The 19637-nt window shown below is 39.7% G+C and overlaps 1 protein-coding gene and 1 pseudogene across 2 annotated transcripts in view; both read left to right on the top strand.

The window, feature by feature from the left end:
* UST (uronyl 2-sulfotransferase) overlaps nucleotides 1–19637 on the top strand; it is a 351032-nt gene that overhangs the window by 256321 nt on the left and 75074 nt on the right. The window lies entirely within an intron of this gene.
* Nucleotides 9473–13620, top strand: LOC111820155 (leucine zipper transcription factor-like protein 1 pseudogene; annotated as a pseudogene).

Genomic DNA, 19637 nt, shown 5'->3' with positions numbered 1-19637 from the left:
TGTCCCCGTCTCTGTCACGTGTCCCCATCTCTGTCACGTGTCCCCGTCTCTGTCACGTGTACCCCCATCTCTGTCACGTGTCCCCGTCTCTGTCACGTGTCCTTCTAGGTGAACAACAACAACAAAAAAGCCAGTTGCCGCAGAGTCGACTTGGACTCATAGTGACCGCATGTGTGTCAGAGGAGAATGGTGCTCCATAGGGTTTTCAATAGCTGATTGTTTGGGCCTTCAGAGATGTCTCTGAGCGGACTCAAACCTTCAACTTGTCCATTAGCAGCTGAGAGTGTTAACCATTTTTACCACCAGGTGAACAAGGACCTTGTTAAATTGAGGCAGCTGCATTCAGTCTTCCAAGAAGAGGGCCCATAAAACTGAGAAACTAAAGCCAATCCAGAGGCCATCACCCGTCCTAATTTGAGAGGGGAAACCCTGGTGGTATAGCGGTTGAGAGCTATGGCTGCTAACCAAAAGGTTGGCAGTTTGAATCCACCAGGCACTCCTTGGAAACCGGATAGGGCAGTTCTACTCTGTCCCATAGGGTCACTATGAGTCAGAATCAACTCGACAGCAACGGGTTTGGTTTTGGGTTAAATGCCCCGTCCTAATTTGATGCTTTTGAATTTTCATGACTCTACTCAAAAGAGTTAATGAGAAGTTGCCAGCTCATATGGTGAATAACAAATTTGCCTGAGCTTTCTGGTCATTTGAATGAGTTTTACTTTGTCTATTTCATCCCTCTCCATTTGTAATTTAGACACAAGAATTTCTATGTCAATGAAAATCCAGCTACAGAAATATTGGCCTCTTTATAAAGAAAGCTCACATTTAAATACAAAAAGAAGTTAAGAGTACAGGGTAAGCAAGTTCAAAGACTTGCTTCCTTTGTTCTTTTTAATATTTTACTTGGAATTTGGCATTACAGTCAAAGGCAGCTCACAGTAAAAAAAAATAGGGCTTCATAGAAAAAACACTAAAAAGGCTATACACCAAAGTATTTTAATATCTATTTTTATATTTTTTATGTTGTTCATTTAAACATAGTTACATCTGTGTGGCAGATTTATGGTTATCTTTTATTTTTCCCTTTTTGCCAATCTATATTTTCTATGATGAACATGAATTGATTTTGTAATAAAAATATTTAATGAGAAAGAAGGCTGAAATTGTATGCCAATGAGGTCTTTCTTGATTTTAAATTTGAATGGTGCAAGCAAATTAATATGTTCTAAGAAGCCAAAGAAAACATTCAGTGATAAATTCACTGGATGGTCGGTTTCCAGTTCGCTATTTGACCTCTTTCACATGACACCAGTGTGTTTCCATGGATAAAATTACAATCCCAGATATTCAGACTTTCAGGTTCATATTTTCCATCTTAGCCCACAGACGCTTTTCTTTGGATATTTTGCAGAAAACTCTGGCTTGTGTTCCAGTAATTTCCCTCTTCTCTGTGGGAGCCAGTGGGAAATGACAGAGGACACTGACTGTCCCCAAACCTGCAGGGACAGTGCTAAGAGGCTCTGTGTGAATGTTTGAGAAGTTGTTGTGAAGCACAATCTTCTCTCTAAAGCAACTCAGTTTAAATAATGAGACTAGTTGCAAACCGCAGTATTTATGAGAGATGCAGATACTGAAGTCTGTAGGGATGTTCTGATGGGGATTTGAATTAGAAGGGGAAATGGCAGAGGGGAAGAGAATGCACGCAGTCTCAACACGACTTGGAAGCCGATTGTGTTTATTCATGCACTCATGAATGGCTGACTGTCTGCTATGGACCAGGCACTGTTCTAAGCCCTGGGACTGTAGTGAGCAGGATAGAGCTTACCTTCTAGTGAGGGGAGACAGAGAGTAAACAAACAAATAATATATAATATGTCAGGTGATGGTGAAGGCTAAGAAAAGTAAATAAAGGGAGGTAGGAAGATGAGTAACTGTGGGTACTATTTATAGGAAGAATTGGAGATTATTCTGAGGCAGGGATTCTTAATATGGGCTCCACAGATCCCCCCAAAGAGTCTATGGATAAACTCCAGGGGGTCTGTGGACTCTGATGGTGGAAAAGATTGTGTCATTATTTTCACCAATTTAGCATTTCTTTCATTTTTGAATGTAGGCAACAAACTACAGCTGTATTAAAACCAAAAACCAAACCCACTGCCATAGCAAACCGACTCATAGTGCCCTATAGGATAGAGGAGAACTGCCTCATAGGGTTTCTAAGGCTATAATCTTTATGGAAGCAGACTGCCACATCTTTCTCCTGCAGAGCAGCTGGTGGGTTTGAACTGCTGACCTTTTGGTTAACAGCCAAGCACTTTAACCACTGTGCCACCAGAGCTCCTCATAGCCATATTAAACAGTACCTATAATGTCACCATTGTCCCTGGGTGGTGCAAACAGTTAACACACTCAGCTGCTAACTGAAAAGTTGAAAGTTCGAGTCCATCAAGAGGCACTTGGAAGAAAGATCTGGTGATCTACTTCCAAAAAATCAGCCATTGAAAACCCTATAGAGCACAGTTCTACTCTGACACACATGGGGTCACTGTGAGTCAGAGTTGATTGGATGGCAACTTTTTTTTTTTTTAAATAATGTTACCAATAGATTTCAAAGATATTTTACATAAGTTACAATTATTGGAGCTACTGCAAAATAATTATTCACACATATTAGTACGTTGGTATTATGGTAGATATTAGAGCCACTGTGAGATCTTATTATTTAGCATAGTAATTAAATAAGCGCATGTATTACTTATCACAGTTTTTTTTTAGTATTTTGGTAAGTAATTCAACTTCTTTTGCTTCCTTTGTAATCCTGTGCATTTTATTTTATTTTATGCATTTAAACACATTGCTATGAGAAGGAGACCTTAGATTACTCCAGACCGCAGAGAGGCCAACAGCGGAAGTGCTTTATGCAAACTTCCCCATCACTTCACAGAGTAGTAAAAAGACAATACTCAAAGGACAAGATTTAATATAATTAATAATTTTTACTGCTTCACCGAGAACATTCTTAAGTGAAATGAATTTTTTTTTTAATTATTGCAAGTGCGTGGTGGTGTCGGACACAATGACATCCAGTACAGTTTGGTGCCACTGTCTGGCTTCACTCTAATGAGCCAGTGGTTTTACCACCCACCTTTGCACCACTGGTGCAAGTGACAACAGTGTAAAGGGCAACTAACACCTTAGTATTATTATGAAATAGTTTGAATCTTGTGGACCCCTGAAAGTCTCAGAGTCCCGCCAGAGGTCTGCAGAGCACACTTTGAAAACCACTGTGCTGAGTAAGAAATTCCTTCAGTCACCTGAACCACCCAGGGGACTCTATTTGCACAGAATTTTTGTTGGGTGTTGTAGTTTACCGTCCAACTCTTTGAAACGGGAGTTTTACCAAAGCTTTTAGGTGAGCATTTTCTTGAGTCTGCTGCTCAAGAAAAAAATATCCAGAACAAAGGAGTTCTTATCGTTTTTGTGTCATGAGCCCGATTGGCAGTCTAGAGAAGCCTACAGACCTCTTCTCAGAATTATGTTTATAGATGCATATAATAAAATACTTCGAGTTACAGAGAAAAGCAATTACAGTGAAACACAGCTCTATCCCTAGACCCCTTTGGGGTCAGTGCTCCCAAGGTTAAGGACCACTTCTCCCCCAGTCCCCACTGCCAAGCTGAAGTACCAAGGTGTGACATTTGTTTTTTGGTTTTGTTTCTGTTTATACTATTTTTTTTATTGTAGTAAAAATATAGATAACAAAACATTTGTCAGTTCAACAATTTTTACATGTATAATTCAGTGACACTGATTACATTCTTCATGTTGTGTAACCATTTTCACTATCCTTTTCCGAATTATTCTACCACCATTAACATAAACTTAGTGCCCCCAAGCGATAACTCCCCCTTTCCTCATCCCTCCCACCCCTGACAACCACCAATAAGCTTTGACTTCTGTATTTTTGCCTATTTCATATAAGTGAGATCATACAGTATTTGCCCCTTTGTGACTGACTTATTTCACCCAGCATAATGTTTTCAAGGTCCCTGCATGTCGTGGCATGTATCGGGACTTTGTTTCTCTTTATAACTGAGCAATACTCCATTGTATGTATAGATCACATTTTGTTTATCCTTTCATCTGTTGATGGACATTTAGGTTGTTTCCACCTTTTGGCTATTGTGAAAAGTGCTGCATTGAGCATTGGTGTACAGATTTCAGTTAATATTTGTTTTTTAATGCATTGATTTATAGGTAAATTAACATCTGAAAGGTAAATTAACATCTTAAATCCCCGAATTTGAAATGTCAATAAGAGATTTCTAGAGCTAACAAGTCTCAGGCAAGAAAGTGGAATAAGAAGAATGATTTTCTTCTCCCCCTTTTATGAGACTGAGCTGCACATGTCTCCTGCTAAATCTAGAATCTTCTAATGGAGGATGGCCCTAGGTGAATGTGGGACGATCTTGTGCATGGTCAGCCTAGTGGACTAGGACTGTCGAGAATTCTCCACTGGGTCTTCCTGAAATTTTGGTTAGTCTCATTGAGACTATGTATGTATAATATCAATAACTTACCTTCTTTTTCTCTATTTTTTAAACCAAATCAGGATCCTTAGACTTAGTATACTTTGAAAAACTACCTATTCCTTAGTGCTAAAGGTTAAAAAACCAAGAAGAGACCCTGTGTGTGTCAGAGTAGGACTGTGCGCCATAGGGTTTTCAATTGCTGATTTTTCGGAAGTAAATCCCCAGGTCTTTCTTCTGAGGTGTCTTTGTATGGACTTGAACCACCAACCTTTTGGTTAGCAGCTGAGCACATCAACAGTTTGCACCACCCAGGGACTTCGTAAAAGTTAAGAAGCAAAGAATTTATAGAGTTGCATGTCTACCTAAAGGGTAAAACCAATAACAATCTCTTGGTGAAATTTTCTCCTCTCCTGGTGGAAGATTTGTAAATTATTAAAAGACAGCTTATTTATCCACTTTCATAAAAGAGAGTGTTGGTGCTGATAATTGAAAACACCTGACAGTCCAAAAAGTTATCTGTATTTCGTCTTGGAATTTTAAAAGTATTCCAGCATTTTGATTTCCACGGATTATTTTTCTTGGGCTAATATTGAAGTGACTTTTCATTCTTTGACCTAAGGGTGGGGAGGTTGGTGGTTTGAAAATATTCCAAGAGTAGGAAGCTAACCTATGATTTTAAATTTGCCACAAATAATCCACCAGGCAGGCATTCCACACATGGTCAGTCAAGAGTCTCATTGTGGTCCTTATAGTCCTGGTAAAGTTTTCTTATGAAGGAAACCATGCTACCCATAAACCACAGACAGCTCTCCTTCCTGTCCCCCCACCCAGCTCTTTTCTCTCAGACCCGGTTGCCCTTGTCTCTCTCACTGCCTATTTTTCCTTCCAGGGGAAAGCTGAATCATCAAGCTCTTGCATTTCCAGGACTGCTTTATCCTATGTCGCTGAACTCCTTCCTAGTCCTTAGTCAACCGGTTCAAAATTCAAACGTCTGTTCATTCCTTGCGTCTGTACAGTTCTCTTTGCAGTTTATAAAATGCTTCCAAATGCATTCCTTTAATCCTCACCATCACCCTCTGATGGATGTATTGCTATCCTTATTTTATAGGTGAGGAAAATAATACTCAGAAAGGTAAATTGTCTTGCCTGTTGTAATCCAGCCAGTTAATAAAAAGTTAAGACTTAAACCTAGACCTTCTGATGATAAATTCAGTTTTTTCTTCCCTATCCCACAGCTATCTGTTCTAATCTCCTCATAAATCCCACTTGTCCTTTATTTACTAACTTTAGTCTTGCCAGAAACGTAATACAACAAATTAGAACATCTTACATTTTTCCTTGGGGTATCCAAACTAGACATTTCTCTGACTAAAGGCAATGGGATGTAAACTGGTTGCTTGTGGGTCATATTTGACCTGCAGACATGTTTTGTTTCACTCAGAGTTTTCATTTTGTTTTGGTACTAACATTTGAAAATTAGGGGTTATGTACAAAAATCTAAATTACCAGCTTTTCTTGAAAAATCCAGAGATTGGGCAACCCTGTCAGTGATCTGCTGGAGCTGAGCAGCGCCACCCCTTTGAGACAGGGAATATACTTTCTTGATGGGCAGTTGTGGGCATTGGCGTTTGCTACTCCTGTTCTAGAACATGAATCTGGAGGTGGGGGCAGGGAATGGATTGTATACAGCACAGTGCCCAGCAGATACTGGGAGCCAAGTAAGGGGAACCTTGTAAGGGCAATGTTGAATGACTGCTACGTATCTTATTACGTTTATGGAACGTTACTCCTTGAGTGTTGAAAGTGTTGATCCTACTCATTAAAAATAATTGGTTACCCCCAAAACTATTATAGTTGATTGTGGCTTAGTAAGTTGTTTATGATGTGGCTTAGTACGTTGTTATCAAAGAGAGAGAGAGAGAGGAAAATACCCGCACCCCAAAATATGTTTAATCAGTTTTTCACTAGGAAGAGTCGGCATTTCCTCCTATAGATTCTTTTACTTGTTTATTGTGTATCTAATTGATAAACATGTTTACACAGCTTAGTAGAATTGATCTCTTCATCATTGGTACAATTATCATAAGATATATTTTAAACTGACATGAAATATTTGTTTTTCTTTGCCTTTACTTTTTTATTTTAGAGGCTTGGAGGAGGAAGGAAGACCTGGGAAACTTTGTTTTAATACTTTTTAGTTTCAATCAGCACGATACTTATGTATGTAGGAATAATTATTACAGTGATTTGAATTTTTTTCATTATTGATAGAGCCTTGGCCTGATCCATGGGCAGTTCATGAATCTAAAAATAGAGAACATCAATAAGAGAAAGGAAAAGGTAACAAAAGAAAAAGGCTATTATAAGAGCGCCCTTAAAAATCAGACTTTGCGTTTACATTGGTTCACTAAGTGTACCCTAAAACATAGTTGCATATGATAAAAATATGAGAGGACATCTATAAGGAAACTGTAAGAGAAATCCCAAATACCAGCATAATAAAGGGACTTGATTTTGTAGCTTTTTTTTTTCTTGCATTCTATGTAGTCGTATGTCATTCTAAAGCAGAAAGAGTTCAGGGAGCAGGGCCAAGGACAGGGTTGGAAATACAGGTCTCTTGACGAACTTAGGATGGAAAATTATAAAGATAGAAGGATTCCTAAAGATCTCCCACCCACTGGAAAACAGTCCAAGAAGCTTTAAGGTGGTGAGAAAAAGTAGAATATGAATGTATGTGTGAATGAATGAATGCATGAATATGAATGTGAATACATTTGTTAGAGATGGGAAGCTGCATAAAGGTAAGGACTGTGCCTACTGAAGGACCCCTGGTGGCACAGTGGTTAAACGCTCAGCTGCTACCAAAAGGTTGGTGGTTCAAACCCACCAGCCACTCTTCAGGAGAAAGATGTGGCAGTCTGTGTCTATAAAGATTTACAGCCGTGGAAATCCTATGGGGCAGTTCTACTCTGTCCTCTGGGGTCACTATGAGTTGGAATCGACTTGACAGCAATGGGTTTGGTTTGGGTTTGGTGTCTACTGAACTCTTCAGTATATCCTCACTTCTTTACCACAATGCATCATGAATTGAATGTGCTCAGTGAATATTTGAGTGATGAATGAACGAACGAATGAACCATAAAAAAAAGAAGCCTAGGAAAAAAAGAAATGAGGCATGTAGCTGTGAGTATAACTAACTATACTCATAGTATTTTTTCTGTGTGTGGTTTGTTTTTTTACATTTTACTATACATTTTGGAAAATGTCAAATATCCATAAAAGAGAATCATACGGTGAACCTCTATCGCAGAAGATAATTCTTAATCATTCGTGAAAACACTGTCTTGAGTAACTGAAATTCTCACTCAAAATAATCTAATCTAAAATAATCACTCTGACTATTTAGTTTCAACATCTCTTTTCTAAACCTATTGTGGGCCCTTAATGGCCTTCAGAGTTGGGAATACGGGGCCACAGAAAGGACAGTTCTGGGCCTAAGAAATCCACAAACATGCTGTTTATATCCTGAATAACCAGAGGTTGAAAATGTGACTTTTGTGGTTTATTTTGGCCTCTCGAGCCAAAATTACGAGACTATTGGATGTAAAAAAAAGAAAAGGGAGTACTGAACTTCTTCAGCTGAGAAGGCAAAGATCGTCAAAATTCTATGAGGCAAAGACAGATTCTGTGGCTTTTAGAAACTCATGGCCCAAAGGGGTCATAAGTAACGTTTGTGGTATGAAACCCTTAAAGGATGTACTTGGCTTCCCAGGAATTCCTGCCTTTCTTTCACTCACAAAGTTTCATGTTAGTTGGGGAGATCTGTTGGAGCTTGATTTTTCTGCTCAGTACTGCCTCCAGGAAATGCTAGACTGTATTGGGACTTGGCCTGCTCCTTGGGTTTCTTTTAACTGGTGAAAACGACAGATTTGACGTAAATAACTCATTTCCCTCCACTGCATAATTCAACTTATAAGTTAAATCTGCAATGGTTCCTCTAATCTCTAGCCTATGTTTTATAAGCATCTTTTCCTTCTGGTATTACCTAGAGAAAGGAGCCCTGGTGGCACAGTGGTTAAGTGTTTGGCTGCTAACCAAAAGATTGGCCGTCCGAACCCATTCGGCACCTCTGTGGGAGAAAGACCTGGCGATCTGCTTCCATAAAGTGTGCAGCCTAGAAAACCCTATGGGGCGATTCTCTTCTGTCACGTGGGGTTGCTATAAGTCAAAATCAACTCGACAGCACCTCATAATTACATAGAGAGCAGTCAAAAGTTAAACTATATCTCCATGGTTATATTAGGATCTAGCGTGGTAAAATTGTAAAACCCCACAGCAATCACTGGGAATCCATTCAAACAATATTACATTGTTGATCCTATAGAAAGCCCACAGAAAGTGACCTGTCCATCTTCTATGTGACTAGGTGAGGGAGGGAGGACCTCTCCATAAGCCTGCTTATTTGAAGAGTTCCATCAGCATCTCAATATTCGTATTAGAAGGATAAGTAGTCCCACTGACTATTACTAACTGCCGTCAAGTCAGCCCCCGGCTCAGAGTAGCAAGGCTCCACAGGATTTTCTTGTCTGTAATCTTTATGGAAGCAGTTCACTAAGTGTTATGGTTTGAATTGTGTCCCTTAAAAATATGTGTTGTAAATTCTAACCCCTATACCTGTGGTTATAGCCTCATTTGGGAACGGGTGTTCTTTGTTATATTAATGTGGCATATTAGTGTAGGGTGTGTCTTAAATCAGTCTCTTTTAAGATATAGAAGAACAGATTAAGCAAGAAGCAAGCAAGCAGAGATGGGGGAAGATAGATGCCATGCCACAGGAGATCTCCAAGGAACCAAGAAATAGAAGCTGAAAAGAGACAAGGACTTTCCTCTAGATCCCACAGAGAGAGAAAGCCTTCTCCTAGAGCTGGCATGCTGAATTCAGACTTCTAGCCTCCGAAACTGTGAGAAAATAAATTTCTGTTTGTTAAAGCCATGCACTTGTGGTATTTCTGTTACAGCAGCACCAAATGACTAAAACACCAAGCCTTTCTTCCTAAGAGCCGCTGGATGCGTTAGAACCACCAAGCTATAGGTTAGCAGCCAGTCACAAATCATTTGTGCCACCCCTTAACTATACACTTCCAAATATAATCAGCGCAGCCCGGTTCAGGCAAAGCCTGCTGCCATCCCCATGCCGGCCTGAATGCTCCAGGCGATGGAGCACTGGACCACAGGTGGCCGGCATATCCCTGGTTGACCACGGCAGCACTTTTTCAGGGTCCACAGCAGAGCTGCTTGTGGCTGATGCCCAGCTGAGGACCAGCCAGGATGGCTCTTTCTGGATCTTGAAGTTTAGAAACACAGAAAACCAAGACACAGAATCCCCAAGTCGTTATCCCTCTAAATGGAGTCCATGTCTGGAATGCAACTTTTCCAGGGTTACAGGTCACTTAATGGCATTTCAGTCATGCAGATGTCTACTAAAAAGAAGAACATCGACAATGATGTATCTTTGTCTATAAGAAACTTTATGTGTGTAGCTATCTACAGTATCATTTATGTTTTTTGTTTAAACTTTTTGTTTAAAATGTACTAGTGCTTGCATTCTGGATTTCATCCTGCTGGTGAATTTTTCACGATGTTTATTGAAAAACAGTACCATCATCTGAAAGCTTTTATCAGACACCGGTTTCCCACGGTGATTTCCTAGGCATAGCACAATTCAAATTAAAATTTCATGATCATCTTCAAAAACCACTTTTATGAGCTATGGTAGAGCACCTGCCTGGCACGGGGGTGGGCACCATCATGCAGACAAAAGACATGAAGCTTTTCTCCCAGGAGTTTAAACTCTATGTAATACTAGTAAGACAGAGCAAAGATTATAACGTTTTTGTATTCATGGCATACTTTCAAATACTGGAATTTTTGGCAGCACACGTGAAGCAATTAAAAGATTCAATGCAAGCCAATTATCACAACTGTGATATAACAGTAAGGCTTCCAGGTGGCGCAACAGTTAAGCACTCAGCTGCGAACCCAAAGGTTGGCAGTTCAAACCCACCCAGCAGCTCCACAGGAGAAAGACCTGGTGGTCTGTTCCCATAAAGATTAAAGCCTAGGAAACCCTATGGGGCAGTTCTCTGTCATACGGGGTCGCTATGAGTTGGAATCAACTCAACAGCAGGTAACAACAAAGATATAACGATGTCTTGCAGTGTCTTTAAGAAGAATCCTCAGGAATCACACTGTTTGATGTCTGACTTAAACTACATTGCCCTCTACTCTCTAACATACTCATAAAGCAAGAGTTATCACATTTCAATAAACATATGGCCTGTCTTTGGCACGGATTTGACATTCTGCCAAACTTCTTTCTTCCCTCTGACTTAACAAGTTGTGCTCCTTATACTCTAGGTCACCCAAGCTTCTGCTCTCAATGTTTCTTCTGACAGACATCACTGTAGAGAACATGCATGAACATCCCATACAGGGCTTCCAATCAAGAAGGTACAGTGAGTCTGGCTTTGGCCTATCCCACTTCTGGAAGCTGGTGACCTCCAGCCTGCCACCATGGCAGAGTTGGGCCTAAATGACCACCATCAAAATGAAGTTATTAATTGTATGCACTTTCCTTGTTCAAAAAGAGGCTTGAGACACATAACAATAGATTCTTGCTTCCAAGATCTCAAGGAGAGCAGGCTGGGGAGGAGACCTTCAGCATAGACGAGGTCTCCGAGGTCCTGTGGGGATTACAGGCTGTGGTTCATAGTAAGGTGGAGTCTGAGCTCATCAACACTGCCTACACCAATGTGTTACTTCTGCAGCAGCTTTTTTTCATAAGCTGAGAAGTGGTATCTTCAGCTATAGACAGACATCTCTGATGTCTGAAAACAGAATTATTAGAACAAGTTGCAGAATATGAAAAGGCAGAATTTATGTCTTCAAACAAAAAGCATATCTTAGATATCATAAAGCTAACACTTGCTCTACCTAATGAAGGCAGAACAACAGAACTTCTAAACAAGGAAATTTTAGGCTTCAGGAAGAGAATGAGGAGGTGAAGTCAAGGCTGAAGATCACTGAAGTACAAGCTACAAACGCATTGGATGAGAAGTCAAAATTAGAAAGGGAACTGCGAGATGTACAGCTTGATCAAGGAAATCAAAAGGGTTTTACAGAGGCCCAAGACTTAAGTGAGCTGGAAAACACGGTCGCTGCTTTAAAGAGTGAGTTTCAGAGGACACTCAGTGACAAGACAGAAAACCAGAAGTCCCTGGAGGAGAATCTAGCAACAGCCAAGCACGACCTACTCCTGGTTCAGGAGCAGCTGAGCTTTACTGAAAAGGAATTGGAAAAGAAATTCCAAGAAACAGCCGCTTATCGAAACATGAAAGAGATTCTCACCAAGAAGAGTGACCACTAGATCAAGGAGCTAAGGAAAAGACTGGCAAAATACGAACCTGAAGATTAAAAACTGATGAAGATTTCATCTGGAAACTGCCACAACATGAGCGTATAAGCTGTTTTTCACCTCAGGCATGTACTTTGAAGCATTTTGTTCTATTCCCTCCCTTTACTTTTCTAATATTAGACTTTGCTGTTACTTCATCCCCACTAAAGAATTCCTATTTTCAGTTGCCTAACTGAGAAGAGAGAAAACCCCCAGATTCTGGCCGGCTATCCCAACGCATCTCTGCTCAGGGCTCCAGAGTCTTTATTCAAATGCAGTGATGGTTCTTTACAGTACAGATTTTTGTAGTGAGAAGAAGAGTCTTAACCTTTTGCATTAGTATAAACGGTATATATTTTTAATATATGTTAAAGAAGCTAACAGTGTCTATACTTGTGCATTCCCTAGGGTAAAAATAAATATAGTTATTAAAGATAGTTATTATAAATAAATATTTTTATTTTAAAAAAATGAAAAAAAAAAAGTGCAGTGATTTCACACTTCCTCTGCCCCAAACACACAGCAATGATAGATAAAATATCAAAACAGGAAGCCCAAAGGACTTAGCCAGGTTAAAAAATAAGAAAGGGGGAGTCCTTGTTTAGGATGCCCCATGTGTTTACAGTGATGGAAAACTTGGCAACAGATACTGGTGATAGTTACACAACATGATTAATGTAATTCAGTTACGGAATTGTACATATACAAAATGTTGAATTGGCAAATATATATATATTTTTTTACAACAATAAAAAAAAGTAAGAAGAGCATTTCCATGGATGGAACAGAATACCAGAGTGGTGAGCAATGGTTAAGCGGCCGGCTGGCTGGGCACGGGTCCAGAAGCAGTGTCAGTCAGGAGTTGGGCTTTTGCAAGGCAAAGGAGTCTCAAAGCACCCTTTGTAAGATGGGGGCCAGAGCCAGGCTTAGTGCATTTGGACAGGGCCTGGGGTGGATCCACATCTCCCTCCACCCTCAAGAAGAGGAGGCTGAATGCAACAACTGCTGGCATACTGACTGGAGCTGTGGCTCTATAGGATACTGTAGACCTAGAGATGTGGGAGAACAAAGCCACAGCCTCACAACTAGCACGTGGACCAAACTTTTGCTGACTTGTAACCAAGTAAACAAGACCTTGGTGACAAGATATCTAGTATCCCCATTGCTCTGATAGAACAGGAACTACAGCTAAGACCCGGTCTGGACTAACGGCGCAGGAGTCCAGGTGGTAGTAACCACAAAACCACTATGGAGAGAGAAAAAGAGAAATTAATCTCTTACTCAAAATGAGCCTACCCACCAAACAGTCCAAGGCACATGAAAACATCTAACACCAAGAAAAACAGCCAGCAAAATCAACTGTTGGAACATGAATTCAATCCAGATAGCTTTAAGGAATAATCTGACAAAGGCTTTGAAATATGTATCCCTAAAATGTTTGAAAAGATGAAAGGATGGATAACTTTGATTTAAAAGGAGCAGGAAGTTATAAAACAAAAACAGGCAAACATGAAACAAACATGAAGATATAAAAGGAAGAATCAATTATAAGTCTTAAAATGAAAAATATAGCCATTGAAATAAATATTTAAGACATGGAATAACTCTAAACTGAATAAAGTTAAAAAAAAAAAAGTGAAGTAGAAAGGAGTAATAAAGAATTCACCAAGATTGCAATTCAGAGAGACAAAGACAGATGGCTAGATGAGAGGGAGGAAGGGGAGAAAGAGAGAGAGGAGTTAAGAGATATGGAAAAAATATTGTGGGGTTCCAATAGTAATCCAATATGAGTTTCAGAAGAAAAGATTGGAGAAATGGGAAGCAATATTTGAAGGTATTGTACATTAGAATTTTCTAAAATGGGACATGTGAGTCTTCAGCTTCAAAGTGCACATGTGTACTGAACAGAGTGAACAAAGTTAAATTTTATACTCAGACACTTTAGAGTGAAATGCAGGATGTCAAGGAAAAGGAGGGAAAAACAGATGACCAATGAAAGAACCGTAATTAGACTGATAGCAGACTTCTCATCAGCAGATGCCAGATGACAGTAGAATAGTATCTTCAGTGTACTGAGGGGAGGTAATTGTCAACCTAGAGTTTTATATCCCAGTAAACAATCACTCCGTAAACATTATCAGACACAGAGTTTACCACTTACTGATTTCACTAAAACGACAATTGAAGGATGAATTACGGGGAAAAGATGGGAAGGTATGGGGTAAAGAAGCAATAGTGAGCACAACTATTGACTAAAATGTGTTAGTAAAATGAGTTAAATATTGGTGTGTGTCTTAGGCTGGGTTCTGTAAAGAAGCAAAATTAGTAAAGCATATAAATATGCATAGAGAGATTTATGTCAAGGAAATGGCTCATGCATTTGTAGAGGCTGGAAAGTCCCAAGTCTGTGGGTCAGGCTGGAGGCTTCTCCTGACTCATGTAGCTGCAGGGGCTGGTGAACCCAAGATCAGCAGGTCAGACAGCAGGCCTCTGGCTCACAGGCTGTTGTTATTGTTAGGTGCTTCTGACTCTTAGCAACCATATGTGTAACAGAATGAAACACTGCCCAGTCCTGCGCCATCCTCATGATTGTTGTTATGCTTGAACCCATCGTTTAGCCACTATGTCAGTCTATCTGGTTGAGGGTCTTCCTCTTTTTTGCTGACCCTCTGCTTTACCAAGCATAATGTCCTTCTCCAGGGACTGATCCCTCCTGATAACATGTCCAAAGTATGTGAGATGAATTCTCTCCATCCTCGCTTCTAAGGAGCACTCTGGCTGAACTTCTTCCAAGATGGATTTGTTCATTCTTTTGGCAGTCTGTGGTATATTCAATATTCTTCACCAACACCATAATTCAAAGGCATCAGTTCTTCTTCGGTCTTCCTTATTCATTGCCCAGCTTTTGCATTCATGTGAGGCAATTGAAAATACCATGGCTTGGGTCAGGCACACCTCAGTCCTTAAAGTGACATCTTTGCTTTTTAACACTTTAAAGAGGTCTTTTGCAGCAGATTTACCCAATGCAATATGTCATTTGATTTCTTTACTGCTGCTTCCATGAGTGTTGATTGTGGATCCAAGTAAAATGAAATCCTTGACAACTTCAATCTTTTCTGTGTTTATCATGCTTTATCAAGTTTATCGTGCTTTATCAGGTTGTGGAGGCCGACAGATCCCAAGATCAGAGGTAAGCTGCTAGCTCAAGTCCCAAGAACCAGAGGTCAGATAAACAGAAGCCAGCCGCAGGATCCAGAGCGAGCAAAAGCCCTTAGGGTTTGCCAGAAAGTCTACCTATAGTGGATGCAGGCCACACTTCAAAGGAGACTCCCTTTCAACTGATTGGCTGCTCATAACATAGCTCCTGATGGAGGTGATTACATCCTTACATAGCTGCCAAACTGCATCGTAACTGCCAAACCACTCAGAATCATGGCCCAGCCAAGTTGACACACAACCTTAACCATCACCAAAAAAAAAAAAACCCCATTGCTGTTGAGTCGATTCTGACTTATAGCAACCGTATAGGACAGAGTCAAGCTACCCCATAGGGTTTCCAAGGAGCCACTGGTAGATTTGTACTGCTGACCCTTTGTTTAGCAGCCAAATGCTTAACCACTGCGCCACAAGGGTTCCTTAACCATCACAGCGTGTGTTAAAAAAAGATAACACATTTGTGTGTTAAAAAGAGATAAAACTAGACATTAATAAGATGGAGTGGATGACACTTAATGGATAATTAAAGGCGCTAAGATCTTTCTCATATTAAGGCGGAATAGAGAAATGCCAAATTCCTTCAATCGTTACTAGAAATAGTCAAGTATGAATGTTAAAAATTTTAAAGTGCTTTTTCCACCTACTCATCTTTCTGAAATCCATTTATGAATTATTTTTTTCAAATCTGGGCCCCTCCTCAGAACTTCCAAGTAATTGAAGTATTTTAAACTGCATTAGCAACATTTTTAATTTTTAAGCCGTCAGAACCATATATTTGAAAAAAAAAAAAAAAACTTAGAGTGTTAAAAAATATAAGGGCAGTCATGAAAATAATAGAAACATAATTTTTAGATTCTAAAGCAGCAGAAGCACAGGAGAGGGTACTATTAAAAGCTTTATTAAATCAACAGAAGACAGGAAAAGGGGGAAGAAAAGCAGAGAAAAAGATCAGCAAACCGAAAATACAAAGTAAGACACAGAAGTAAATCCAAGTATGTCAGTATTCACAGTAAAAGTCAATGATTAAACGCGTCTATGAAAAACCAGATAGGTTCATCTGTTGAGAGCAGAGAGGCTGAAAATAATGGGATGGAGAAAAAAATCACCATTAAAATACCAAAACAAAGGTAGTGTAGCAATATTAATATGAGACAAAATTCAATATAAAGCAAAGCAGTGATGAAAAGAGATGCCATATAACGATAAAAGGAACCAACTGCCAAGAAGATAGTCTATAAAAATATTAGTATGATTACTTATTATAAATTGCAAATAAAGGAAGAAAGACACAATTATTTGTTGGCTACTTGAAACCAAGGTGCTTAGCATGATCCTGTCTGTACAGGTAGATGCGTGAATTTATGCTACAATGAAAGAATCTTCGGATTGTCTTGTTGAAGATTTCAGATTGATTTGTTTAAAACGCAATGCGGAACTGACTTTGAGCTACTCCAAATTAAGAATTTCTGAAATAAAATTGCATTGAGCTATATTGTAGCATCATAGATAAAAACTATATTAGAAAATCCTAGTTGAAATTTAAAATTAAAATTGGAAGTAAATTCTGTCTTGCATGTCATTTCTAATCAATGGCATTAATGAAATGATAGACCTCCTCCACCTCTTCTTCCTCAGTATTCCTTTGACTAACCACTGAATTCAGTGTTTGTAATTTATGATTCTATAAAACTTTTGTCAAAACATACCTTCCATAAAATGTTCCATTTGGTACAAAATTTAAGGTAAGCAATGGTTTCATAAGTAACCCCCACTGGGCCTAACTTCTGCTTAAAGAAATTATTTGTGCTACTGTTCTAGACATTATACACAGAAGGGAGGAAAAAGGTTGTTAGCCAAAAAAAAAACTATAATTTTAAGAATCAGTGACTGATAATGTATTCCACTTTTACCCTTGAAAAAAATGTTTGTACAAAACTGGGTTGGGCCCAGTGGTTTTACACTAGAATCTGTAAACATTCATCTGCCTAATAAAATAACCACACAATCTGGCAAAATTCGGCATACTTGGCAGCCCTCCCGCCCAGGAGCCTCAAACAGCACTGAATTCAGTAGATTTGGCTTTCGGAAGGTTCAGAGAGTTTAACTTAGGGAAGCTGGCCCAGCACCCAACCTGTATGTAGCATACCTTCCTGAAGACTAGGTTTGGTATTCCAGCTTCTTATAGGCTCAAAGGGCCTCTGTTCATTCACAATGGATAGTAAACACTGGAATAGTGAAGGAATTGGCACACTTGGCTGGAAATGCTTGGTATTACACTGTAAACCAAAACTACAGTAACTTAAACTTCTTTTTAATGAAAGATGCCGTGTGTTTCAAAAGATATTTTGGCACTTAGAATAAATAATACATAGCATTTAACGCTATCGTACACATAAGAAACCTATTTTTCACCTTGTTAATTTGGTGTCTTAGTTATCTCATGTCGCTATTACAGAAATACCACAAGTGGATGGCTTTAACAAAGAGAAATTTATTCTCTCACAGTCTAGGAGGCCAGAAGCCCGAATTCAGCGTGCCAGCTCCAGAGGAAGACTTTCCCTCTCTGTCAGCTCTAGGGGAAGGTCCTTGTCATCAATCTTCCCCTGTCAAGGAGCTTCTCACTACAAGGACTCTGGGGCCAAAGGACACGCTATTCTCCTAGCACTTGTTTCTTGTGGTATGAGGTCCCCCTGTCTCTCTGCTCACTTCTGTCTTTTCAAAAGAGATTGGCTGTAGACAAAATCTAATCTTGTAGATTGAGTCCTGCCTCATTAACGTAACTACCACTAATCCCACCTCATTAACATCATAGAGGCAGGATTTACAACACATAGGAAAATCACATCAGATGACAAAATGGTGGACAATCACACAATACTGGAAATCATGGCATAGCCAAGTTGACAGATACTTTGGGGAGACACAATTCAATCCATGACATTTGGCTTCTGTAGCCCCATCTTTCCTTAAAGAGTAAAGTGAGGGGAAGAATGTTGTTGATGTTCTGTGCTGTCAAGTTGATTCCGACCGATAGCAACCCCGTAGGACAGGGTAGATCTGCCCCATAGGGTTTCCTAGGCTGTAATTTTGACAAGAGTAGGTCTGTAGGTCTTTCTTCCGTGGAGCAGCTTGTAGGTTCAAACCCCTAACATTTTGGTTAGCAGCCAAGAGCTTAACCATTGTGCTACCAGGGCAGAGTAGGGGTAAGAACAGAACTATTACTATTCTAGACTCCAGGAAGGAGAAGAAGAGGAAAAATGTTTTCTCACGTTTTTTATTTTTCCACAAGATGCTGTTTTATCTTGGGACCCAGACAGTCATGACCTAGTTATTGAGATCATATTCCTGAACCCTGCAATTAGAGTCACCTGCTTATATGGGGCAAGGGCATGGGCAGGGCAATGGAGTGGAGCCTGTTCTAGATATTTGGTATAAATGGGATTATACAATATCAGTTTTTTTGTGTCTTACTTGTTTCACTTGACAGCGTTCATCCATGGCATAGCATGTATCAGGACTTCATTTCTCTTTACGGCTGAGTAATATTCCATGGTATGGATATACCACATTTTGTTTATCCATTCTTCTGTTGTTGGACACTTGGTTTATTTCCACCTTTTGTCTGTTGTGAGTAATACTGCAATTGTAGTGCCATAGTCCTTTTGAATATTATTCTACAGCTTTTTCTGGATGATTGTTAGGAACTTCTAGTCCCTACGGAGAGAATGAATGAGTTATTTCTCCGAGTGGAGTTCCATTCGAAAGTGATGGCCAGCTTCATACATTCAACTGCTGGTTTTTAAACATTTCAGGATGGTGGCATTCTAGACTTCACATTGGAGTCAGGAAGGTTTTCCTTGGCTGTCAGATGCTGGTCTGTCCCCCAGCTCTGAGGAGCAGCAGAGTCTGACAGGCCAAGTGGCTGGCTACCTTACCTCCTTCTTATGTTATTTTATTTAATTTCTCATTTTTAGATGCAGTGAGAGCCCACAGTCATTTATCTAAACTACATCTTCCCATGTAGCCCTTACTTACAGACTTCTGTTAAAATTTGTCCCCTGACTTCTTTAAAAGATAGCATAAACTGTTGGTGCAAAAAGGTTCCTGCTGATTGGGGTTCTTTGCTGTGTAGTTGATGGGCTGATTTATTTGGTGAGAGATTCTCCTGTGTGGGTTTGCCACATAGACTTGAAGAAGGAAAAGAGAAATCTCCCACAAAGGCAGGACTTTATGCTGTAAAGAATAAAGCAGAATGGTCTTGGGGAACATCTAGCTCAATTGGCATAACATAGTTTATAAAGACAATGTTCTACATTCTACCTTGGTGAGTAGCGTCTGGGGTCTTCAAAGCCTGTGAGCAGCCATCTAAGATACTCCACTGGTCTCATCCCTTCAGGAGCAAGGGAGAATGAAGAGAACAGGATACAAGGAAAAGA

Source organism: Trichechus manatus, unplaced genomic scaffold (genome assembly GCF_000243295.1).
Source record: "Trichechus manatus latirostris isolate Lorelei unplaced genomic scaffold, TriManLat1.0 scaffold00002, whole genome shotgun sequence".
NCBI classification, from domain to species: domain Eukaryota; kingdom Metazoa; phylum Chordata; class Mammalia; order Sirenia; family Trichechidae; genus Trichechus; species Trichechus manatus.
Note: the sequence above shows the minus strand (reverse complement) of the source record. Positions and strands in the feature narration are given on the sequence as shown.